This window comes from Mus pahari, chromosome 3 (assembly GCF_900095145.1).
Source record: "Mus pahari chromosome 3, PAHARI_EIJ_v1.1, whole genome shotgun sequence".
Taxonomy (NCBI): domain Eukaryota; kingdom Metazoa; phylum Chordata; class Mammalia; order Rodentia; family Muridae; genus Mus; species Mus pahari.
Window position 1 is genome coordinate 137,206,256 of NC_034592.1, and position 25,822 is coordinate 137,232,077.

Consider the following 25,822-nt stretch of genomic DNA (forward strand, 5'->3'; position numbering starts at 1 on the left):
AAGATTTATATAATGAGTCCTTACTGCTGTTCTTTTTTTTTTTTTTTCTTTTTTCTTTTTTTCTTTTTTTGTTCTTTACTGCTGTTCTTTTAAAAAGAAAAGTCCATGGTTTCTCACCACACTGATCTCATGGTATCCTTTGAAAGGCTTTCCCTGGCCATTTTATCTGAAATAGGTTCCACTCTTACTCCTTGTTTTTATTTCATAACTGTGCTTAAATTTCTTCTTCACACTCAACATGGTCTGATAATCATATATTCAGTATTGGACAAGGATTCAAAGTGTATGAGGGTAAGACCCTTGGCAGACCTCTTTTTTTATTTTTATTTTATTTTTCCTGTTACAGGTGAGCCCTATTTCTAGAGACAGCTGCTGCTGCCCCTGTAACTCAAAGGACGAAATAACTGGCTAAACTCATTCTTGGTACTGGTGAGTGAGGGTATCTGGGCAGTTTGGGCAACATTGGGCTATGATTAGTTTAGAAATTCCTTTCAACCTTTATACTGATACCTTACAATGGCTATTATTTTTAGGTGTTGGATTATTCTAGAGGTTGGATATGAGCCTAGGTGGCCTGCTGGCCTAGGAGGAGGAGTATTGAGGTCACTTTCTTGCAGTTGCCATTAAGAATGTGTGGGATCTTTTGTCAGAAATAAGGCTTCTTTCCTTGTTGCTCTTGCCAGTGCTGTGAGAAAGGGTAAATATCAGGACCTAGAAGCTATGTATATCCTCTCATGAATTCTGTTGATGTGTTCTCAGAGCCATTGGGGATCTTCTTGACTCGAGTTTCTTCTGTGACCCCCATGTTAGTGTCAGGAAACCTTTGCCTTCTCTGTCCTGTAGAATGTGACATTGAGAGGTGGTAAGGATAAAGCGAGTGAGTAGAGCTGTGTGAAGTGGGCATTGGGTAATCAGAGAGGAAGGGAAGTCACCACACTGAGACTGTATTACGCTAGGACTCACTTTGTCAAACAACTCCATGTTATAAATGAAGAAATTGAGATTCAGGCAGTGCAAATAATCTAGGAACCTATAAAGCTGACCTTAGAATCAGTCATCGTGAATACCATTGTGATGGGACAGATTTTTCTGTGAGCTGCTTGCCAGTTTCCATGGAATTCTGCTGCTTATTTGTTTGTTTATAAATTTAAGAAGACAGCGCTCCTCAGAAATTGAAGTTATTTGAGGAGCCCAGTATACTGTATGGAGAGGAATTGGGGTCTGTTATGAGCAGTAGAATTTATAATAGGGGATCAAAAAGTACGAGATAGGAACAACTCATGCAGGAAGTGACCCATCTATGACTGGAAGAAAATTCTAGAACTGAAGGGATGTTAGAAGTTGGACTGACGGGAGTTAGGGACCTAGACAGCTGGGTTGACATTGGTAGACCTGAGTTTTTAATATTATCTCTTAACTTGTGTCCAGTTAGTAAAATGCTATATATCTTCCTGCTCCCCAGGCCACTAAGTTTTTGTTGTTTTTGTTTTTGTTTGGTGCTGAGGACTGAACCCAAGGCTTTGTGCTTACTTAGCAAGCACTCTGCTACCAAGTTAAATCCCCAAACCCCTGCCATCTGTCTTTTGTGTGTGCAATCATTCACTGATAATGTAGAGAATCAAATGGAAGTCTTAAGTCAGAAGTTTTGTGAAGCAGTAAGTAGCATGAATAAGACAAAATGAGACCTGCTTGTCACCCTGTTCCCCAAAGTCTTTTACTTAGGGAACTTCTGCCGTAAACTTCCCTCGTCTGTCTGTCTCTATCTATCTATCTATCTATCTATCTATCTATCTATCTATCTATCTATCTATCTATCTATCTATCTATCTATCTATCTACTATATGTAAGTACACTGTAGCTGTTTTCAGACACACCAGAAGAGGGCATCCGATCTCATTACAGATGGTTGTGAGCCACCATGTGGCTGCTGGGATTTGAACTCAGGACCTCCAGAAGAGCAGTCAATGCTCTCAACTGCTGAGCCAACTCTCCAGCTTCCTCCTATCTTTCTGTCCCCCTTCTTCTGTAGGACCTACCCAGAAAAATTTTTTATCATAGGGAAAATGGATTCCAGGGCACAGATGACAGAACTGCAACACTGGCAGCTGCAGTTTGCATCACGTGTTCTGTAGGATTAGGTTTAAATGCACTCAGGTGCCCAGGCTGTGAGGCCTCTGCTGTAGTGTAGATAGTTTGCATCACGTGTTCTGTAGGATTAGGTTTAAATGCACTCAGGTGCCCAGGCTGTGAGGCCTCTGCTGTAGTGTAGATCTTAAAGCAAATCTTTTCAAGAACCCATTTCAACACTAAGCAGCTATGTACACTACTTGTTTCCTGTTGTCTCAGAAGAACCACCTACTCTCACCCCAATTGTTAGTGAAAAAGCATACTTGTGTTGAAGTTGCATACCTTACTGGTCATTCCAGTTTTTCCATTAGACAGTATTTTTGCCCCTCTGGCCATTGATTTTAGGTAATTTTGTATTTTACCTCTGTCTACTTGAGAGGGCACAGAGGAATATAATGCCCACATGGTACTCTTGAATTTAGTGTTGGCAAGTTCTAGTTTTTCTTCCTACTCTGAATCTTCAGGTTTTTACTAACACCGTTTGTCTTGGTGATCTAAAGTTCTACAAATTTTGATCTTTCCATGGCTTGTGTGCCAGTCTTAGAACTTATTGTCCTGTGAAAACATTTCACTTTACTTAAAAATGTGAATTGTTCAGCCAGTTGGTGGTGGCTCATGCCTTTGATCTAGCATTCAAGAGACAGGCAGGCTGATCTCCAAGTTTGAGGCCAGCCAGGGCTACACAGAGAAACCTTGTGTAAAAGTGAATGATTTCATTTAAATAAGTGTAATATATAAGCATATGTATAATAGTTTAACAGTTTCCCAGAGTTCAGCCGAAAAACAGGGAAGCAAAACATCATCCCTAAGTCCTTGCATAGTGCTTAGAAATTTATTCTTATTTTTAACATGTTATTACAAGTTTAGCAATCTTGCTTTTAAATTCCTGCAGATAAAATTAAAAGCAGCAAGAGGAGCTATGCTACACTAATTAACAGCTAGAGGTAGAGCTGGAAGCTGACAGTAGTAAAAGAATGAAAAAAATGATAAGTTTAAAATAATAGACTGGAAGGCATTGAATACAAAGGTGGCTAACATCTACAAACATCTGTGTGCTTCACTAAGATGGGGGTGGAACTTAGAGAAATTAGGTAAGTTCTCTGGTTTTAGTTTATCAGAAAACACGTTAGTTGTTTATGGGATATATTGTATTACTAGGCACATTCTAAATCTACATAAATTTATTTCATTTTCATAGCAATTTGAGAGGTTTCTGTTGATATTCTTGTTTTATAAATTCCTCAGACTTAGAGAGGGCATGAAGGCATTCCTTGGAAGAGCTAAGCTCGGAATATAGTGGGATCTGGCTTCAGAGACCCAAACCTTTTCTGTTATACTTGGGTTTAGGTTTCTAAACTGTTGTTCTTTTCAGCTTTTTGGACCATAGCTCTCCCTTTTACTCATTTTACTATATGATTTTTTGGGGGGGGGTGGGGGAAGACACTTTTTATTCATTTACCTAGTATTTATTGGTGTTTTCTATGTATGGTGCATGGTTTCAGGTTTTGAGATTTAGCAGTGAATAAAATAGTTTGATCCTGTGGTTTACATTCTAGAAGAAGAAAGCAGAAAAATGAATAAATATGAAGAAAAATAATGTAGGATAAGAGGGACTATGATTAAAGAAGGTCTGTCTAAAACAATAAGGTTGGTGCAGAAACTGAAGTATTGAGGTCTGTATATTTTGAAATAACATTCTAGGCATAAGAGTTCAGTTCAGGGCTGAAGAGATGGCTCAGCTGTTAAGAGCACTGACTACTCTTCCAGAGGTCCTGAGCTCAATTCTCAGCAATCACGTGGTGGCTCACAACCACCTATAATGGGATCCAATGCTTTCTTCTGATGTATCTGAAGACTGTGACAGTGCACCCACACACATTAAATAAATAAATAAATAAATAAATAAATAAATAAATAAATCTTAAGGGAAAAAAGTTCAATCCAGCAAGGTCAGAAGTCCTGAAACAGAAGCGAGTGGACTGTGTTTGAAGAAACCAAAGGCAGTCTTTAGTATCTAGAGAGGAAATAAGCAGGGGCACATTAGACTGTGGAGAACTTGTCTTAAAGAAGAGGACATAAGAATGTTTTGAATGAAATAGGCAGAAGATTGTCATATCAGCTGTTAAAAAAAAAATCCCTCTGACCGCTATACCAGCTAGTGCTTCTTTCTAGTAGTATGGTGTTGCAGAGAACTGATGAAATCTTTATCCTGTTCTAGATCTCATTTATTTTATGATGTAGCACACAGTCTTGTGGGTGACTTACTAAGCTAAGAAAGTTCCTTTGTAAACACTGCCCCCACCCAAGTTTATTGAGAGGTTTTATTATGACTAGATCATTGGGAGCCACTATGTGGGTGCAGGGAATTGAACTCAGGATCTCTGGAAGAGCAGTTAGTGCTCTTAACCACTGAGCCATCTCTCCAGCCCCATCATTGATTATCTTAAGGCTTAGATTGTTTTTTAAATTGTATTTATTTATTATTACTATATGTATATGTGTGGTGGATCTCCCTCCTCCCCCCTTTAGTTCCATTAAAGTTAAAGATTTTTTTTTTTCTTTCACTGAAACAGTGGGCAGAGAAGATAGCTAAGTAAGGAGGCCCCTTAGGTCAGATCAATTAAGAGACATTGTTAGGAACATTGGTGGTGACAGGGAGTTCTGAGTGTAATAATACTGCCAAGAAATCAGAATCTAAGTTAGGAAATTGGAAACTACAGTTCAGGAAACCAAAGCCTTGGTAGCTGTGGTGCTAGGATTATGAGATAAAGCGAGGCGTGGTGGCACAGGTCTCAGTCCCAGTTACTTTGGAGGCTGAAGTCGAGGGCCAAAAGTTCAGCACCTGCTCTGGCAATAGAAATGCAAGCTCAGCCTGAATACTTCCAGAGACTGTTTCTTAAAAAGAAAATGAGTGAATGATAGAAGGCACAAGGCCACTCCATCTTAGGTTCAAGACTCAGAATTGTGATAGACAGGGTTTTTTGTTTTTGTTTTTGTTTTAAAGATCATTTGTCAAGAGACAATATGGGGAACTTATCTATCTAATGGGGTTTAGGTGAAGGTAATGGGCAAATCTATTACAAAAGACCGTATTAACACAAAAGTGGAGATGGAAGAGCTGGGTCTGGTGGTGCAGGGCTGTTGTTCTGGCTACCTCAGAGGAGGCTGGGAGAGCAAGCAAAGCCTCTGTCTGGGCTTGCTTGCTTTCCTTTTCCTTTTTTCTTTTTGGCCTGGCATTTTTGTCTTCTGAGTTTCCATTCTTCTACTTTTATCACCATTCCCTTTCTTCTCTTACAGTTAGCGGAACCTCTCATGGGCTACCTTACAAAGTGCATAGGGAGAGTCAAAAGACTAAAGACATAACTATTGGGGTTAGTGTTTCTCATTTTTGAGTATATTCTTCAAAACTTGAAACATGGGCTTAAAGTAACCAGATTTATACTGAGATTTGAGTCTTTGCTCTGACATTTATCTCCTGTGTGATTAACTTCACTGAGTTTTCCTAAGCTGCAAAGTTAGATTTTATTGTGGTTATTTTGATGCTAATGGATTACTGGAGGAAGCAGGTTACTGAGGTTCGCCTTTGGATTGTATTCCTGGGGCTGCATTCCCCTTTCTCTGCTTCCTGTGTGCCCTGAGGTAAACTGCTCTGTTCCTTGACACTGGTGCAGTGTGAAACCAAAAAAGTTCTTGCTCCTCGATAGAGAAAAGAAAAAGGGAGCAGAGAGAGTAAGGAGGGAAGAGACCAACAGGACAAATTCTCAAATCCTGGTTTAAATACTTGTATTTAAAGAGTGGTGATTCAGGCTCTGATTCCTAAGCCCAGTTTCCTCAACTATAAAAGGAGGAACAAAGGTAGAAAGCTTGAGGGCCCACTCCCTTGTTCTAAGTTGTATTTTTATTCTGGCCTTTGCCCTTGGTTGAGATTTTGTTTGTGAAAAGACTTTGTTTTTTTAATTTATGTGTATGTGTGTATGCCTTGTGGGAATCTTGGAGGCCAGAAGAGATTCCCTGGAGCTGGAGCTGTAGTTGGTTGTGAGCTGCCTGATGTGACCAAATCCAGGTAATCTGTAAATGCTGTTGACCATGGAATCATCTTTCCAGCCACATGAAAAGGTTTTCCAAGAGTTGTGCTTTAGGGGTTGAAGAGATGACACTGGCTGCTTTTTAGAGGCCCTCCTTGGTCTCCACTGGTACTAGGTGCGTGGTGCAGAGACATTGCATTCGGGCAAAATAACTGTATACATTAAAAAAAAAAAAAAAAGGCTTTGTCTTGCCCTAGAATATTTAGAATCTTCTTGAAACTGAAGGAATATAAATAAATAAATAAATAAGACCCCAGCTTTTGTTATTTTAACCTGTCTGTTTTTACTTATTCACTTTACATGTTATTTTGGTTTTTTTCTCCAAGCTGTAGAAATGCCTTGTTTTCTCTAATCCAGCTGGTTCATATAACAGATAATGCAGTGGAATAGACTAGAAAGACACACCAGAGGCAGATGCAGGCAAATTTCTGAGTTTGAGGACAGCCTGGTCTACAAAGTGAGTTCCAGGACAGCCAGGGCTACACAGAGAAACCCTGTCTTGGAAAAAAAAAAAGAAAAAGAAAAAGAAAAGAAAGACACACCCAGAATTCTAGTTCCTGTCAGTATTGGCTTAATCTTTCAGAACCATACTGTTATCTGAAAGAGGGAATATTGATAATAGAGTAGATGTGTAGAGGAATAATACTGAGATAAAGAAAGAAAAAACTAAGGATCAAGAAGTGAAGTCACTTGCTCAGACCAAATTCTAAATCTCTTTTGTCTCATTCCAGGGTTTTCTTCTCTAGAGCCAAAGTCATTTACATTCATATATGTTGTAGCAAAGATTGGAACAGAAATGTCAGCTCTCCTAACATCTTCATCAACAGCCTTCTTAAGTCTCCTGTGGTGTGTGTCAATAACATAAACTGTACTTGTTTTAGAAAAAAGCGCTTCAAAAACACTCCTGTTTGGTTTACTTTGGCTGGTGGTACAAGATCCAGATGATCTTAGACTAGCACAGCAGATTGTCTAATCAGCCCATTCCCATGGTTCTATGCTCTGATCTGCTGGCTGGGGTTTGTCCCCGAGTCCTCTCTACCTGTCATCATGTGAATCAGAATCATTATTTTTAATGATTCAATGAAAAAGAAATCAAATAATTGTTTTCTTTTGCTAGTTTGCCCTTTCCCACTTAAGAATTTTAAAACTAATTCATGTACATAGATGCATGCATGCTATTAGAAATAAGTTTGCAAGGAAAGAGACTATTGCTCCAATAAAAGTCTGAGCAAGGCAAAACTTTATTCTTCGTCATGAGGGTGTATTGTTCACAGAAGCAAATAAACAAGCACACAGATGGGAAGTGTACTTGGATTTTATTCTGACACTGGTAGGGTCTGTGTCTTTTCTCCATAGCCTAGGTAGGGTTCAGCCTCCTATAGTTTCTTAAGATTGGCTACTTTTAAAAGAAAAGTACAAAGGAAATAAAGGGGGAGGAGGAGTTAACCACTTTAATCCAAGAATATAGTAGGGCCTTGATGGTAAACAATGCTTTTATTGGGAATAGGAGTCTTACAAGGTAGGAGAGACAAAAAGATTTGAATTCCTTGTCATAAACCCAAGTTTTATAGTATTTGATAGAAAAGACTCAAAGTTGCTGTCTTAGGGTTTCTATTCCTGCATAGACATCATGACCATTCAGAGGAAAGGGTTTATTTAGCTTACACTTCCACATTGCCGTTCATCACCAAAGGAAGTCAGGACTGGAACTCAAGCAGGTCAGGAAGCAGGAGCTGATGCAGAGGCCATGGAGGGATGTTACTTACTGGCTTGCTTCCCCTGGCTTGCTTAGCTTGCTTTCTTATAGAACCCAAGACTACCAGCCCAGGGATGGCACCACCCACAGTGGGCCCTCCCCCCTTGATCACTAATTGAGAAAATGCCTTACAGTTGGATCTCATGGAGGCGTTTCCTCAAGGGAGGCTCCTTTCTCTGTGATAACTCCAGCTTGTGTCAAGTTGACATACAAAACCAGCCAGTACAGTTGCTTACATGTCACAGTACAAAAGGAAGTCAGAATACTTTTGGGAGTTGGTTCTTTCTTTTTATCATCTAGATCTTGGAGATTGAACTTAAGACACTTTTACCCACTGAGCCATCTTTCTATTCTTTTATTATTAGTATGAGTGACAGGTTTCATCATAGCATCTTTTTATATATATGTAACTTTATTTTGTTCTCGCCTCCTACTGCTTTCCTGTGCCACTCCCTCACTCTCTTGAGTAGCATTTAATATATGATTTAATATATGCCTACACTGTATGTGTGGTCGGTATTTTAAATAGATTGTCTAACCAATCTTTGTAACTCATTAAATTAGCAATATTTCCAGAGGGTAAGGCTTTATAGTGAAGAAAATAAATGTTTTAGACACCCTGTCTAAAACTGCTCATTTTGAACTCTGACCTCCTGACTTCAGAGACCGAGCTCTTTCCTGACAACCATGCTACCTCGGTGGCCTCTGGTTACATCATTTCTGGAAGAGTAGTGTATTTAAAAGGGCTCAACAAAGGATGGGCATTAGGTAACCTGAGAATTGGAACTATCTTCCATGTCTTAGTCATTTTCTCAGGTCTCTGCTGTACCTTGTCTCAAACTGCTGTACCTAGAACTCGGATTTGGGCCCAGAGAGCCAAGAATGAAAAGGCCATCTTTGACATGAAAGAGTGTCTAGTTAAACATGTATTTGTCATTTTCAAAGTTGAGATAGGGGAATATTTCAGGCAGATAAGTCCTCCTTGTGTACCTATCACTGAAGAAAAGGAAAAGGGAGTCTGTATATATCAAGCTTAATATCAAGCTCAGTTAGCCTCCTTCAGGGGGGGTTGAGACCTGCAGAGGATTTTGGGAATAAGGTTGTTTTTGATTTAGGCAGGTCCTCAAATCTGTTTTCACTTTGGAGTTTACAAAGTGGTCTATTGTCAGAGGCCTATACTGTGAAGAAAGGGCTCTGCTATTGAATGACATCATCCCAATCCTTAGTCACCATGAAGCTTAAGCTTTCTCTGAGAGGGTTCTGTCCCCAGGTTTGGGCCATCCACTGTTTAGTCTCAGAAGGAACAGGACCTTAGCCCCTAGTCTCTATGCTTTCTGAGACCTCCTGTGTTTTCATGTTCTACTGGATACTCTTGCATAATTAACTGGGAGGAGCTACTGTTGCTTGCTTGCCTGCTCCCTTTCCTTCTGCCCTCTTCCCTCCCCTCCTTTTTCCTTTCTAAAAACAAGATGGAGTTTCATGTCTAGACTTCCTACTTGATAGGAAGCTGAGCCTGGCCTTGAACTCTTGTTGTATCAACTGTTACAGACTTCTTAATGGGACCCCTTGTTATGCTATACTTACAGGAATAGAGTAAAATGGATGGGTATATTTTTGTCTCTTATTTGTCACTACCATTTGTCATAAAATCATGGAATTTTAGGATATTAAGAGTCAAGGGTCCTTATCATATACAATTACACATTTACAAAAGAGCCATTCATAGAAAAAGCCCAGCAGAGTTGCTTTCTTTATTGTAGTTTTGCAGTAGCACAGTAGCTTATCTCCACAACTTTCCAAAAAACTGTCCCTGAGGCATTTGTTTTAAGCCCGAGTTCCTGGTCCTGGACACCATTGGAAAAACAACGAAGACCTCAACCAGTATTCACATTTTACAATTGTAAACCTGAGCCCCAGCAAAGGATTTTGCCTAAAATTAACACTGTGTATAGGTGACAGGTGCTACAACTCTTACTCCAGGCTCTTTGAACTAGGTGTGGCTTTATGTTAGTTACTGTGTTGCCAAAGTGGCACCAGTAACACTTGATTGATCTGTACCTGGGCTGGGTATCAGGGTTCTTGTCTCTTCTGGCATCTTGTTTCTATGAGGTGGGTAGGCTTATTGATATATGTTTCCTGCCAGTGCATAATTTAATCCGTAATATAATGACTATGTCAGGTTCTAAAGTGTATGTGTGTTTGTGCCACAATGTGTGTTGAGGTCAGAGGGCAGCTTCATGGGATTGGCTCTCTCCTTCAATCTTTTTATGGGTTCCAGAGATTAAACCCAAATTTGGCACTTGTAGCTATCTTACTTGCCCAAATTTTTGTTTTTTTAAACACAGTAGGTTGATTCTTCCTCACTGGAATGCTACCACTTTTTAAAAAAATTATCTTTATTTTATGTGCATTGGTGTTTTGCCTGCAGGTATGTTTGTGTGAGAGTGTTGGGTCCCCTGAAGTTGGAGTTAGAAACAGTTGTTGTAACATAATAAACACAGAGTCGAGTCATATAGAAGCCAGGTTAGGATTTTGCTTGTATCTGTCTATTGTACAGTTGTCGCTCTGATTCTTCTCCTTCCTTTTGCAATATAAATTAGATGTCTTGGCTTCTGCTTTCCCCATCAGTGTCCTGAAATTCAACCTCATAGCCATTGGAAACTTGATTTGATTATGTCTGTGTACATCAAAATATATTTTCTGATGATTGAACAGTAGGAATCCAGCTGGCACTGTTCCACTTGGAGAGAACAGGATAGGAAATGATTATCTGGGTGCATGGAAGCTGAGCTGTTTGATCCAAAACTGGAAATACCACACAAATCAACTGAATAAGAGATGTCTAGGGCAGGATTTGGGTTACATGCACACTTTTCCATGTACTTTGGTAAGAGATAGCAAATTGGCTAAGTGTTCAAGTGTTGCTGAGGCTGCTTGGAGGCCAGCTCTGATGCTTTGGACATCATCTGCAGGTGTCTTGTTTTAAACAAGGTTGGTGTAATTTTGTAGAAAGAACCCTCTTTCTACAAAAATTATATAAGTTCTGATCCCTGCCTGTTAACTTCCTAATTTTGTTCCTAGGTTAATTCTTTGCCTCTCCAGAACATCCGTTTTCATGTCTAATAATAGTACTGTTGGTACTGAGATTGTTACAGTTTTCAGATATGAAGATGTGATAGTGGGTCATTCCCTGCCTCCACAGTGAATTGAAGGTTTGGTTCCCTAGCTGGTAGCACTATTGAGGTGTTTAGACCATGAAGGTAATGACTTCTTCTGTGAGTTAAATCCACTGATAGGTTCATACTAAATGGGCTTTTAGGAAGTAGGTCTGGTAGGAAGATAGATGTAGGTCACTGAAGATATGATTTTGAAGAGTGTGTCTGCCCCTTTTGTCTGTCTTAATGCTTCCTAGAGGCCATAAGGGGAGCAGCCTCATTTGTAGCAATGGAACTAGTTAGCCATGGACTGAAAACGTACACCAAAATACATTTTTCCTCCCTTACTTGACTTTCTTGATTTATCATTTGTGACAGATTAAAGTAACAGAGATTGGTTTGGGAGTTAAATACTTTGGTAAATACTATAATATTGTATAAAACTTGACTGAGTAAAGGCTAAGGCAAGCTGATGATCTCTGTGTTGGCTCTTGGAAGACTAGGAGATGGCAGTAAAGTCAGCTCTTCTCTAACCACCCTTATGTAAGAAATTCTGGGTCTCATTTTCTTTCTCAGTTTAAGTCCCTAGAGATCTTGGGGGGAAAAAAGAGTCCCCCAGGTCAGGCTCTGTCACACCAATGACTTACATGAGCAAGCAGGACGTTATCTGTTAGATTCAGGAAGGGGCTGCTGGTGAACAAAAGGCTTTCTCTCTGTTCCCTATAAATTAGTCCTTGGAGATCCTGGCTTTGAAATTCTAATTGACATAGGAAGAAAAAGATTCATTAGGCCCTGGACTCATTAAAATGCTCTGCTGCTTACCTTCAATTTATTCTTGGCAGTTTATCAGAAGGAATTAAGTAAACCAACAGTCTACTACGATGCTGCTGACAGCAGAGTCCTATGTGCTTTATGTGGGTGTTGACTGTGCCTCCTATATTTCTTGGAATATATGGGTAGTTTGAGAAGACTATCATCCCTGGGACTTTATGAGTCTAAATCTCACCTTCAACATTAAAAGGACCTTCTAGATCATAAGTGATGACTCATTTACAGAGGGCCCAAAGAATGACTGGAACTTGCTCTTAAGATCACCAAATACTTTAATGGTGAAATTACAGTCACATTGCCTGACTTTGAGCCAAGAATATACCTAGAATCCATTTTGAATATTTAGATTCAGAATGTCATTCAGTTAAAAAACATAACATTTATTTTGTTTATTGTTATGCATGTAGGCATTTTGCTTGTGTGGTGCTTGAGGAGACCAACAACAGATTAGTATTGGAATTTTAGACAGTTGGGGGAAGCTGCCAAATAGGTGCTGAGAATTGAACTCAGGTCTTCTGGAAGAGCAACTAGTCTTTTAACCACTGAGCCATTTCTCCAGCTGCTAAAATACAATAACACACATTCTGTGTGCCAGTATTCTGTGATAAAACAAGCATGGGTCTGGGGGGAGGTAGAAGAGGGAAGTCCTAGAGGCTTCCCAGTATTAGAGATTAGCAGGACCACACGTGGTCTGAGTAAGTAACTGAGTTGGTAAGTAACTGAGTGAGTAAGTAACTCAGTGCTTGCCATGTAAGCATTTGGACCCCAAGTTCAGTTCTCAAAACCAATGTTAAGAAAAGCTCGTCGTTTGAGACCAGCCTGATCTGTAGAGTGAGTTTTAGCATTGCCAGGGCTACACAGAAAGCCTTGTATTCACAACCAAAGAGAGGAGGTGGGGTGGGGGGAGAGGGAGAGGGAGAGGGAAGCATGATGGATGTGGTATCATGCCTTTTTCAATGTGGGTAGAGGCAGATCTCTATGAAATCAAGGCCAGACTGGTCTACATAACAGCTCCAGGTTAGTCAAAGCTACAGAGTGAGACTATCTCAAAAAAGTAAGTAAATACGTAAATAAAAGCTGAGTATGGGGTCATGCTCCTATAACCCCAGTGCCAGGGAAGTAAGAGACAGGCAGATCCTTGTGACTCATTGGCCAACTTGGTGAGCTCCAGGCTAATGAGATGCCCTGTTTGAAAAAGGAAACAAGGTGGACAGCTACTGCTGATAACTGACTTCTGGTTTCCACGCTCACCTGTGTACACCCACTTGCATACATACATTCATTCATACTCACATAAACACATGCACAGAGAGAAAGACAAAAGAAAAAGGGATGACTACTATGATAAGGAATTTGTTCTCTAGAGAAGTATATAGGGAAATGTTAAGGCTCAGGGCCAGTGCCACTGACTTCTATATTGCAGTATCGAGATTAGGTATAGTTCCTTCATTAAGAACACAGCCAGGGCCTGGATTCAAGCATGCTTTGCTATAGTTTTGGCCAAAAACATGGGAGAACAGATGGCCGTCTCAGCATTTTGAATCATGAGGGTATGATCTCAGGTAGAGCTGGTATATTGAAAGCTCTATAACCAGCTGCTCTTGTTCACTTTTTTTTTTTTAAACTATGCTCTTCTAAACTATTCTGTATCTCAGAACAAAGCAGAAGTATCTCAGTCTATTTCCCTTTTCTAGTCTCCCACTTCCATTTCCTGTCTTTTCTCCTAGTCCCATGTAGTTACCCTGAACTGACCGTGCTCCTGAACTGCTATCCCAAATGACACTTTAAGCCTACCTCCCAGGCATGTCTCAAGAGGAGGTTAAGGAGCCTGGTTCCACAGCCAGCATTGGCCTCTCGCCAGGCTTCCATTCACTCACCTGCTTTCACTCCCCACTTTCTTGAGATTGGCTGTTCAGTGTGACTACTAAACAACTTCAAGAGTAATCAATACTGAGAGAAACTAATGTTTCTTGATTATCTAAAATCCTGTCAAATTTTAATAAGTATTGATGGGCTCATGACTGGGAAGCTCTGCAAGAATATCAAATTTAGAAAAGAAAGATAATAATATTTATCATTTCAGAAATTTCCGTCTTTGAGCTATAGAGCGACTCTGAGACAAGTAGTGCAAGGATTTTCTGTTTCTGCTTGACATTTATGAGAGTGTAGGGAAGGTTAGTGACCATTTAATGATCTTAATGGTAGAGCTCAAATAAAAATAAGATTTGGGAGATAAACTTACAGCCTTGGGACTCTGAGCCTCTTGAACCTGTTTCTTTCTGTGTCACATGAGGAAAGCATGTACGTATGGGTGCCGTATGCTGGCACCCTGTAGATATATTAGGAACTCAATACTTGTTTTTATCTCAGTGTTTTCTTTTTTCCTTTCTCCAAAGATTTATCTGACTTTTTAATTTTGTATGTACACACCTGTGCAGTAACGTGTGTGTGTGTGTGTGTGTGTGTGTGTGTGTGTGTGTGTGTGTGTGTGTAAGTGCCTTAAAAGCCACAAGAGGGTCTTTTGGAAGAAGAGCAGTACATTTTAGTACTGCTGAGCCATCTCATTAACCCCTTACAGTTTGTTTTTTGTTTCAGAGACATGGTCTCATTCAAGGATGGCCTTGAATTCATGGTCATCCTCCTGCTTCTATTTTGGTGTTTTAAACATGTTGTATTCTTTTTTTCCAAAAACATAACAAAACAACCCCACTATTCTTACACAATATATTCTGATTATAGCTTCCCCTCCCTCTACTCTTCCCTATTAGACCCACTCCCTTTCTATCTCATTAGCAAAAAACAGGCTTTTAAGAGATAATAACCAAATAGTAAGGTGAAGCAGAAACTCTTATATCAAAGTTAGACACAACAACCCAATTAGTCAACATTCCCTTAAAAATACTAAGTTAATAGTTATAATATAGACGCAGAGGACTTGCAGTAGGTCCGTGTAGGCCCCATGCTTGCTACTTCACTCTCTGAGCTCATTTGCACCTTGCATAGTTGATTCAGAGGCCCTGTTCTCCTAGTATTCTCAATCCCTCTGACTCTTAAAATATTTCTGCCTCTTATTCTACGGGATTTCCTAAGCTCTGAGGGGAGAAATTTGATGGAGATTTCCAGTTTAGACTCTCTTTAAAGAATGTCTTCCTGTGGGTCTATGCATCTGTTTCCATCTGCTTTGGTGGAAGTCTCTATGATGATGACTAACTAAGGCACTTTTTTGTTTGTTTGTTGTTTTTTTTTGGGGGGGGGCGTGTTTTGAGACAGGGTATCTCTGTATAGCCGTGGCTGTCCTGGAACTCACTTTGTAGACCAGGTTGGCCTCGAACTCAGAAATCCGCATGCCTCTGCCTCCCGAGTGCTGGGATTAAAGGCCTGTGCCACCACACCCGGCTCAGGCACTGGTCTTTTGAGTATAGCAGAATGTCAATAGGCACCCATCATTTTAGTGCTTTGCGGGGATGGGCACGTAGTGTTTGGTTTTACTCTAGGGTCTCTGGGCTATGTAATCTCTGGTTCTTGGTTACCTAAGCAGTGTCAGGAATTGGTTTCTTCTTGAGGAGTAGGTCTTAAGTCAAATCAGACATTGGTTGGCCACTCACACAAGTTTTGTGCCACCATTGCTCTAGCATAGTTTGCAGTAGGGATAGATTGTAGGCCAAAGATTTTGTAGGTGGGTTGGGGTTCACACTTCCTTTCAGTAGCTTAGAGTACCTTCCCCCACTGAAGACTCTAGGGGTTAAGTTTACATGTAGGCACTGGCTTGACTTTTCCATGTTCAGTGAGTTTCATGGGTGTTAACCTCAACAATGGGCTCTCACTGGGTTTTTGGAGAGTAACCCTTTGTTTTAACATTAGCAGCCTGAGTTGTTTGGGGATTTCCCCCTTGCCCAACAACTCAATTGAATTCAACCCAGTTCAGTCACTGGAAGCCTTGCCTGGCTATAAGAGATAGCCAATTGAGACTTGTATTTCCCATTACTAGGAGTCCTCATTAGGATCACCTTTATAGGTTCCAGGGAGTTTCCACTGTATTAGGTTTCCACAGCACACACCCCCCCCCCCACGTTCCCCAATTGCAGCCATCTTTCTCCACACTCTCTCCCTTCATTCCATCTCCTCACTCCACTTGATCTCCCCCTCCCCCTGTAAAATCTATTCTATTTTCTCCTCCCAGGGAGATCTTTGTGTGCCCCTAGACCCCTTATTTTTACCTAACCTCTCTAGGTCTACAAATTGTAGCTCAGTCATCATTTACTTAACTGCTAATAACCACTTATAAGTGAATGTGTGTGTGTGTGTGTGTGTGTGTGTGTGTGTGTGTGTGTATTTATATATACTATATTTGTCTTTCTGGGTCTCAGTTACCTCACTCAGGGAGAACTTTTTTTTAGCTATATCCATTTGTGTGCAGATTTCATAATGTTACATTTTTTAAAACAGCCGAATAATACTCCATTATGTAAATATACCACATTTTCTTTATTTATTCTGTTGAGGGATGTCTAAGTTGTTGTCAGTTTCTGACTATTATGACTAAAGCTGCAGTGAACATGTTGAGCCACGTGTCCCTGTGGTAGGATGTAGTGTCTTGGGTATATGCCCAGGAGTGGTATAGCTGGGTCTTGAGGTAGATTGATTCCCTGTTTTCTGAGAAACTTCCATATTGTTTTCCAAAGTGACCTTATAAGTTTGCACTCCCACTAACAATGGGAGTGTTTCCCTTGCTCCCTATCCTCACTAGCATGAGCTGTCACTTGTATTGATCTTAGCTGTTCCGACAGGTGTAAGATGGAATCTCAAAGCAGTTTTGATTTGCTAAGGATATTGAACATTTCTTAGTTTCTTAGCCATTTGAAATTCCCCTATTGAGAATTTTCTGTTTAGATCTATATTCCATTTTAAAATAATATTATTTGGTTTTTTGATATCTAGTTTCTTGAGTTCTTTATATATATTATATGTTAGTCCTCCATTGGATGTGGAGCTGGTAAAAATCTTTTCCCATTTTGTAGGCTACCTCTTTGAATGTTGCTGGTCTTTGCCTTATAGAAGCTTTTCAGTTTCATGAAGTCTCATTTAATTGATCTTATAGTGCCTGCACTATTAATTAGTGTTCTGTTCAGAAAATTGTCATCTGTGCCAGTTCCTTCAATGCTATTCCCTATTTTCTCATCTGTCAGGTTCAGTTTATCTGCTTTTATGTTGAAATCTTTGATCCACTTGAACTTGAGTTTTGTGCAAGTTGATAAATAAGGACTTTATTTGCATTCTTCTACATGCAGATATGCAGTTTGATCAACACAGATGAAGATGCTGCCTTTTTTTCCAGTGTGTATTTCTGGCTTCTTTATCAAAAATTAATTGTCCATATTTATATAGATTTATGTCTGGGTCTTCAATTTAATTCCATTGTGTCAATATTTTTTCCCCAGTACCATGTGTCTTTTATTACTATAGCTCTGTAGTACAGCTTAAAACGGAATAGTGGAACCTCCAACAGTTCTTTGAATGTTCAGGATTGTTTTAGCTATCCTGAGTTTTTTGTGTTTCTATATGAAGTTAAGAATTGTCCTTTCAAGATCTGAAAAGAATTGTGTTGGATTTTTGATGGGGATTACACTAAACCTGTAGATTGCTTTTGGTAAGATAGCCATTTTTTACTGTGTTAATCATAGCAACCTATGAGCATGGGAGATCTTTCCATATAACTTTACTTTCTTTTATTGAAGGCTTGAAGTTTTTATCATATAAGTCTTTGACTTGCTTGGTTAGAGTTACCCAAAGTGTCAGCACATATAAAGGCATGTTGGATTTTTGTCAAATGCCTTTTCTGCACCTAATCATGTGGTTCTTTTCTTTGTTTATATGATAGATTCCATTTACTAATTTTCACATATTGAACCATCTCTGGGATGAAGCCTTACCTGATCATGGTAGATATAGATGATCTTTTCTATGTGTTCTTAGATTTGGTTTGCAAGTATTTTATTGAATTTTTTAAAATCAGTGTTCATAAGGAAAATTGGTCTGTAAATCTCTTTGGGGTTAGTTGAGTCTTTATGTGATTGCAATCGTGGCCTCATAAAATCAAATAGGCAGGGTTCCTTCTGTTTCTGTTTTGTGGAGTAATTTGAAGAGCATTGGTGTTAACTCTAAAGTCTGATAAAATTCTGCTTTAAAACTACCTGGTTTTCAGCTTCTTCTTTTTTTTTTTTTAAATAGACTTGTTAATGACTGCTTCTATTTCACTAGAGGTATAAGCCTATTTAAATAGTTTATTTCATAGTTAAATTTAACTTTGGTAAGTGGTACCTATAAAGAATGTTATTCTTTTAGATTTCTTAATTTGGTAGAGTACAGATTTTGAAAAGTATGTCCTTAATGATTCTCTGGGTTTCCTTGGTGTCTGTTGGTATCTCTCCTGTTTTGTTTCTGAATTTGTTCATTTGGATTTACTATCTTCCCCTTGTTGATTTTTCTCATAAAGCCAGCTCTTTGTTTCATTGACTCGTTGTAGTCTGTTTTTATTTTGTTGACTCCAGCTTTCAGTTAATTTCTTGCTGTCTACTCCTTGGGTGTGCTTACTTCTTTTTGTTTTAGAGCTTTCAAATGAGCTGTTAACTTGCTAATATGAGATCACTCCAATTTCTTTATGTAGGCACTTACTGCTATGAAGTTCCTCTTGGCACTGATTTTATTGTGTCCCATAAGTTTGGGTATGTCGTGTATTCATTTCATCACATTTTAGGAAGTCTTTAATTTCTTTAGTTTTGTCTTAACTTGTTTTTCATTCAGTAGAGAGTTGTTTAGTTTTCATGAGTTTGTAAGCTTTCTCTCATTTCAGTTGTTGATATCCAGCTTTAATTTATGGTGATCTGATAGGATACATGGAGTTATTTCTGTTCTTATATATTTGTGTCCCAGGTAGGTGGCCAGTTTTGGAGAAAGGTCTATGAAGTGCAGAGAAGAAGGGGTGTGTGTGTGTGTATGTGTGTTTGGGTGAATTGTTCTATAAATATCTGTTAGGTCTGTTTGTTTTATAACATCTTTTAGATCCAGTATTTTCTCTGTTTTTCTCTTGATGACCTGTCCATTGGTAAGAATGTGATTTTGAAGTCTTCACTATAAGTGTGTAAGGTTCAGTATGTGATTTTTTGTTTGTTTTGGTTTTTTCGAGAGAGGGTTTCTCTTGTATAGCCCTGGCTGTCCTGGAACTCACTTTGTAGACCAGGCTGGCCTTGAACTCCGCCTGCCTCTGCCTCCCAAGTGCTGGGATGAAAGGCGTCCACCACCGCTCGGCTCAGTATGTGATTTAAGCTGTGGTAGTGTTAGGGTTACAAACTTGGGTGTCCTTGTGTTTGAGTCATAGATGTTAAGAATTGAAATGTCATCTTGGTGGATTTTTCCTTTGTGTGTACAGTGTCCTTCCCTATCTCTTTTGATTAGTTTTGGCTTGAAGTCTATTTTGTTAGCTATTAAAATGCCTACAGCAGCTTGCTTCTTAGGTCCATTTGCTTGGAATATCTTTTTCTAACTCATTACCCTGAGGTAATGTCTATCCTTGATGTTGAGGTGTGTTTCTTGGGTACAGCAGCAGGATGGATTCTGTTCTTCACATCCATTTTGTTTTTATCTTTTTATTGGGGGAATTGTGAGATATCAATGACCAATGTTGATGTTATTTTTTGTTGGTGGTGACGGTATGTGAATGAGTGTGTGTCCCCCCCGCGGCCCCCCCCCCCCTTTTTTTTGCTGGATTGAGATTGTTTCCTGTGTTTTCTTTGGTGTAGCTGCAACCACTTTAGGTTTGAGTTTTTCCTTCTAGCAATCTCTGTAGGGCTGAATTTGTAGATAGATACCATTTAAATTTGACTTTATCATGGAAAATTCTTTTTTCTCAGTTATTGTGATGGAAATTTTCGCTAGGTAAAGTACTTGGGCTGGCATCTATGGTCTCTCAGAATCTGCAGCACATCTATCTGTTCAGGCTCTTCTAAGGTATAATTCTAATAGGTCTGTCTATGTTATTGGGCCTTTTTTTCCTTACAGCCTTTAATATTCTATTTTCTGTACATTTAGTGTTTTGATTACTATGTGCTGAGGAGACATTCTGTTTTAGTCCAGTCTATTTCATGTTCTGTGTGCTTCTTGTACCTTTATAGGCATCTCCTTTTATGGTTTTGTTGAAAACAATTTCTGGACCTTTGAGCTGGGTTTCTTCTCCTTCCTTTATACCTATTATTCTTAGGTTTGGTCTTTTTATAGTGCCTCAAATTTTCTGGATTTATTTTTATTTATATTTATTTTTGGTCAGGTTTTTAAGATTTGACATTTACTTTGACTGATGTAAGTAACCATTTCTTCTAAAGTATCTTCAGTGCCTAAGAGTCTCTCTTCTGTTCTTGTATTCTGTTGGTGAAAGCTTGCATCTGTCATTCCTGTTTGTATTCTCAATTTTTCAATTTCAGGATTTCTTCAGTTTGGGTTTTCTTTACTATTTCAAAGTTTAGGTCCTGTACAGTCGTATTTACTTCTTTCATTGTTTGTGTTTGCCTGGATTTCTTTAAAGGATTTGTTCATTTCTTCCTTAAGAACCCCTATCATAGTCAAAAAGACTGTTTTTAGGACTTTTTCTTGTGCTTCAACTATGTTGGAATATTCAGGGCCTGCTGTTGTAGGATAGCTGGGCTCCAGAGGAGACATACTGCCTCGGCTGTTAGTGTGTTTTTATGTTGGTATCTTAACATCTGGGGTTGGGATGATTAGGGGTCTAGGTGCTGATAATCTGGATTTGTCTGTTAGGTGGGTGTTTTGTTCCTTGTTTTTTTTTTTTTTTTTTTTTTTTTTTTTTTTTTTTTTTTTTTTTTTGTTTCTTTGGATTTTTGGAGAGTGTGATGGCCTGTTTTCCTAGCCTATTCAGTTGGCATGTTCACAGGGAATGCCTGCTGGTATTGGAGGCTGGGATACTGGGATAAATTGGGGGAAGGAAGGTTAGAGAAAAAGGTCCTTGTGATCTGTTGGTGATGAGATCCTAGAGGAAAGGGAAACCACAACCAGTTTCCTGGGGATGAGACTGGGTGCAGGGACTGGATCTTAGGAACCTTGGATGAGGTGTGGGTCTGCCTTCCGGGCCCGGGAGGAGTGGCCTTTGGGTTAGCAAGGGTTGCCTGCTGGAGTTGGGGTCTGGGAGGAAGCAACAGATTGGGGGAGGGAAGTTAGGGGAAGACCTGTGGACGATCCATATGTGGGCAGGCTGGAAGAAAGGCTGCAGCTGTGTTCTATCGCAGTGCTAGGGATGAGTCTGGGGGTTCAGTATTGGGCAACAGAGAGAGAGAGNAGGAGGTCTACAGGCAGCCTACCTGGTTTTTTGGCAGGTACAGCCTATAGTTTAGCATGAAGTGCCTTCTGGAGTCATTAGCTGAGATATAGTGATTAGTGGTGGGAGGGAAGTTAAAGAGGGGTTTTATGTTTTGGGCGGATAAACCAAACAGCAGACCACGCCAAGGTAATTCCACGTGAGAGAGGTTTATTAAGCAGGGATGGGGTGGGGCCTTGAAGCCAGTAGAAGAGCAGAGAAGAGGAGAGAGAAAGAGGAGAAAGAAGAGAAGAGAAGAAAAGAGAAGAGAAGAGAAGGAGTGGGGGGAAGGGGGGAAGAGAAGAAGAGAAGAGCTAGGAGGGGTGAAGAGAGGAGGAGAAGAGAGTGAGGAGGGGGTGATCCCCTAATTTATATGGAGAATGACATCACACCAATGAGGGTGGGGACTGAGCCAGGTGAGTTGTGGGATTGAGGGTCGTTGTCCTGGCAACGCAGATCTAGTGTCACATGGTTGGGCCAGGCCTTGGAGTGTCCTGGTGTTAACAGGGGGATAGTTGAAGAAACTGACAGGAAGTGGATGAGGAAAAGTATTAATATTTTTTGATATTTAGTCCTTTTTGCTAGTATGTTAAAGGGCACTAGTCTCCACTGAAGCATTACTGCAGCAATGATGTTGTCTTGTTCCTTTAGTCTTATGATCAGGTGAGAAAGATTTACAACAGAGCCATCAGAACCACTATTTATATAAAGCTCAGGGTCAGGGGGCAACTCCCTTGTAGACCACAACGTTATTTGTGCAGCATCATTCTTCCTTTTCTAACCATCAGATCTTGAAATTAGAGACATTTCTGCAAACACTAACCAGAGAGCATCAAACTTTTTGTTTTGCTGTGTTTGTTCCAGTGAGCAGGAAAATGAGTAAACAACAGATTTAATGGCCACCTAATGTTTCCCAACAGTTGAAGGACCAGAGTCCTGGTCAGGTAAATTAGCTTAGTGTTTGCAGAGGTGCAGCTAACCAACAAGGCTGTTTTTTTCTCATCACTCTCTGGCCTCTCCCTCTGCCCTACTGAGAGGTAAAGAGACTTGGGCACTTTTAGTTCTTCCTATAAGTTAAGGTGGCATCCTAGGGATCTTGGGCTTCCACCATGTAGCTCTCAATGAGGACCACTCTGGTATCAGTAATTATAACACCACTAATTTGAAGAGAATCTGCCAATTTTCTCCTCTGTTGTCACCATCTCCATCATGAAATTCATAGGGTAGGAATGTGCTTTGGGGGTCCCACCAAACACATAATGGTTTCTCTGTGTAGCCCTGACTGCCCTGAAACTCACCGTGTAAACTAGACAGGCCTCAAAATCATAGAGATCTGCCTGCCTCTGCCTATGAAGTACTGTATTAAAGACATATATTACTGTGGCCTTCTATATTTTGTTTTGTTTTTTCCAGCCCCTGGAAGAAGAGGTTGTGTTGGTGGGGGCTGTCCCTATATTTTTTCTAAGCCTTCTAGGTTGGATTTAGTTTTAAAAAAAAAAAAAAAAAAGAGCCTCCCTTATATTTATATTGACTCTCCAAAGAAGAGACTGGCTTGAAAGCCTATCTTTTTCCTTCCTTCCTTCCTTCCTTCCTTCCTTCCTTCCTTCCTTCCTTCCTTCCTTCCTTCCTTCCTTCCTTCCTTCCTTCCTTCCTTCCTCCCTCCCTCCCTCCCTCCCTCCCTCCCTCCCCCTCTTTCTTTCTTTCTTTCTTTCTTTCTTTCTTTCTTTCTTTCTTTCTTTCTTTCTTTCTCTCTCTCTCTCTCTCTCTCTCTCTCTCTCTCTCTCTCTCTCTCTCTCTCTCTCTTTCTTTCTTTCTTTCTTTCTTTCTTTTTTGGATTTTGTTTTTATTGGTTTTCCTGCACATTGTCTGTGTGAGGCTGTAGGGTCCTCTAGAATTGAAGTTACAGACAGTTGGGTGCTGCTATATGGTTGCTGGGAATTTAACCTGGGTTCTTTGAAAGGAAAGTCAATGCTCTTAACCACAGAGCCAACTCTAAAGCTCCAAAGCCTATCTTCAGTTAGTTGGTTAGTTAGTTTGGTTTGTTTTTCAAGACAGGGTTTCTTTGTGGCTGTGGAACTCACTTGTGTAGACCAGGCTGGCCCCAAACTCACAGAGACCCACCAGCGTGCCTACCGAGTGCTGGGATTAAAGGTGTGTGATGCCACCATTGCATGGCTCCAAAGCCTATCTAATATTTTTAAAAGTCCTATGACATTGAAGTTATTATTTTCCTTGTTACAGGATATTAAGGTGGGAAACTGAGAAGTCATTTATAGGTGTACTGTTAATTCACAATTGCTTAGTATGAGCTTGATGTATGTTTAATGTTCAAAAAAATAGTTACCAATTGAAAAACTACTATAGTATCAGGAGTGAACTTTATATCTTTTAAACATGGCCTTGTGTTTGTTTCAGCATAGCGAGACACCATGAAGTACAGTTGGCCATATTGAAGATCACCAGGCAGTATATAGAGTGGGTCTCCTTCTTTGTGTAGCTTGCTCACAGAGATAGTGTTTTCTGGCTTTTGCTATTCCCTGCTTGGTGAAGACCTTGTGCATTGTCCTTACTACAGAAAGCCCAGATCTAGAAGTCTGGCCAGAGTCCTCAGCCTCTCCTTTCCTTTGTTCACAGTAATGTAGTGAACTTAGCCTCTTGCTCTGTTTTCTCTTGTCACTGCCTTGTCTCTCCTTCCCTACTGAGGGTAGAACTGCAGCTGTATGTTGACATTAAGACATTTCTATCAGGAACTGTGAAGAATCACTTACTGTAGCAGGACTTGGGTAGGATTCCTTGTTTGCTAGGATTAAAGATACATATTACTATGCCCAGCTTTGGTAGGATTTTTTTTTTTTTAAAAAAGATTTATTTATTTTATGTATGTAAGTACACTGTTGCTTTGCTGTCTTCAGACACACTAGAAAAGGGCATTGGATCTCATTAAAGATAGCTGTGAACCATAATGAGGTTGCTAGGATTTGAACTTAGGACCTTTGGAAGAATAGTCAGTGGTGGTAACCACTGAGCAGTCTCTCCAGCCCCTTGGTAGGATTCTTAAACCTATTTGTTTGCATTAATTTTAACGGATACCCACTGGTTTTAGGGTAATAGTGTTGGAGGCCAGGGTTGCAGTCATTGATGTAATCGTATCTTTATTTATTTATTTACTTATTTAGATTATATGATTTAGTATAGGGAGGCAAATGTATAAATATAGACGTGCAGCAGATTTTATTTCAGAATCTCAAGGATCTGAGTGATAGGAAACAAACTTTTACCTGAAAAGTTTTAATCAGAGCTATCAGTCACATTAATTTGTAATTGGGAAATTCATTTGACCTCAGCTTTCATCACATCTGAAATTGGCTCCATTCCTGTTTGTTTGTTTGTTCATTCGTGTGTGTGTGTGTGTGTGTGTGTGTATGCATTCAGCCCCCCTCCTTTTTTTTTTTTTAAAGATTTATTTATTATTATACATAAGCACACTGTAGCTGACTTCAGACGTACCAGAAGAGGTCGTCAGATCTCATAGTGGGTACTTGTGAGCCACAATGTGGTTGCTGGTATTTGAACTCAGGACCTTCGGAAGAGCAGTTGGTGCTCTTACCCACTGAGCCATCTCTCCATGCATGCAGGCTCTTATACCTCATTGAACACTAATACTGTGCAATTTTGAGCCACCTAGTAAATGGGAGCAATAGTAATGCCTTTTTTAGGACATTCCCCAAATGCTTAACTTTGACTAAATTTTCCCAGTGACCTACATATGAGGAAGATCTTATAATCTTTTCCATTTTACAAGTAAAAAATCTGGGCTGACAAGATGGCTTAGTGGGTAAAGTTACTTGATGCTAAGCCTAACCTGCGGTTCAGTTCTTAGATCTAACATAGTGGACGGTGAGAACCAACTTCTGCACGTTGTCCTTTGACTTCTGTATGGGCATGCTTGTCCTTCCCCTATTCTAAAGAAATTAACATGCAATAAAAATAAGAAAAGCCAGCATTGGACAGGATACTCTGCCCGGGGTTGATTGAGTCTCAAGAGCCTTCTTACAGAGCACTGTGGCTTATCACATAAGAATAAATACTAGCTCTCACACTCTTTGCTGGCCACACAGTTGTCCTGATGAGCTGTCATCTAGTTTCTCTGTTTTCATTTTCTGCAGCATGAATCCTTATACATCCCAAACTTTCTACATATTATCATTTTCAAGTTACGAAAGTTAAGCTTCTGTATCTATCAGCTTTTGCTGTTTCTGCTTCTACTGCATGTGGACTGACTTTATTTTGTTCCTCTTAATAAGATTAGAATTTCTGATGCTTCCACTAAGGGGTACACACAGTATAGATACACTGGAAATGGAGAGTTAGTGGTTGTGAGCTGTTGATATGGGTGCTGGGAATCAAACCTGCATTCTCTGCAAAAGAGTAAGTACTCTTAACCCCCGCGCCATCTCTTCTGCCCCAATAAATGCTTTCTTGATAAATCACCAACAAAATCTTTTT

General features: G+C 39.8%; 1 protein-coding gene across 6 annotated transcripts in view; it reads left to right on the forward strand.

The window, feature by feature from the left end:
- The window catches only part of Raly (RALY heterogeneous nuclear ribonucleoprotein), an 85,163-nt gene that overhangs the window by 36,387 nt on the left and 22,954 nt on the right, over positions 1-25,822 (forward strand). For 2 of the 6 annotated variants that reach the window (XM_029535928.1, XM_029535930.1), the window contains exon 2: positions 347-429. The exons of 3 other annotated variants lie outside the window; for them this stretch is intronic. The gene's annotated coding sequence lies outside the window, so the exon portion shown is untranslated. Of the gene's footprint in view, positions 1-346; positions 434-25,822 lie in introns of all 6 variants that reach the window. One more of the 6 variants, XM_021193009.2, reaches the window with a different exon arrangement.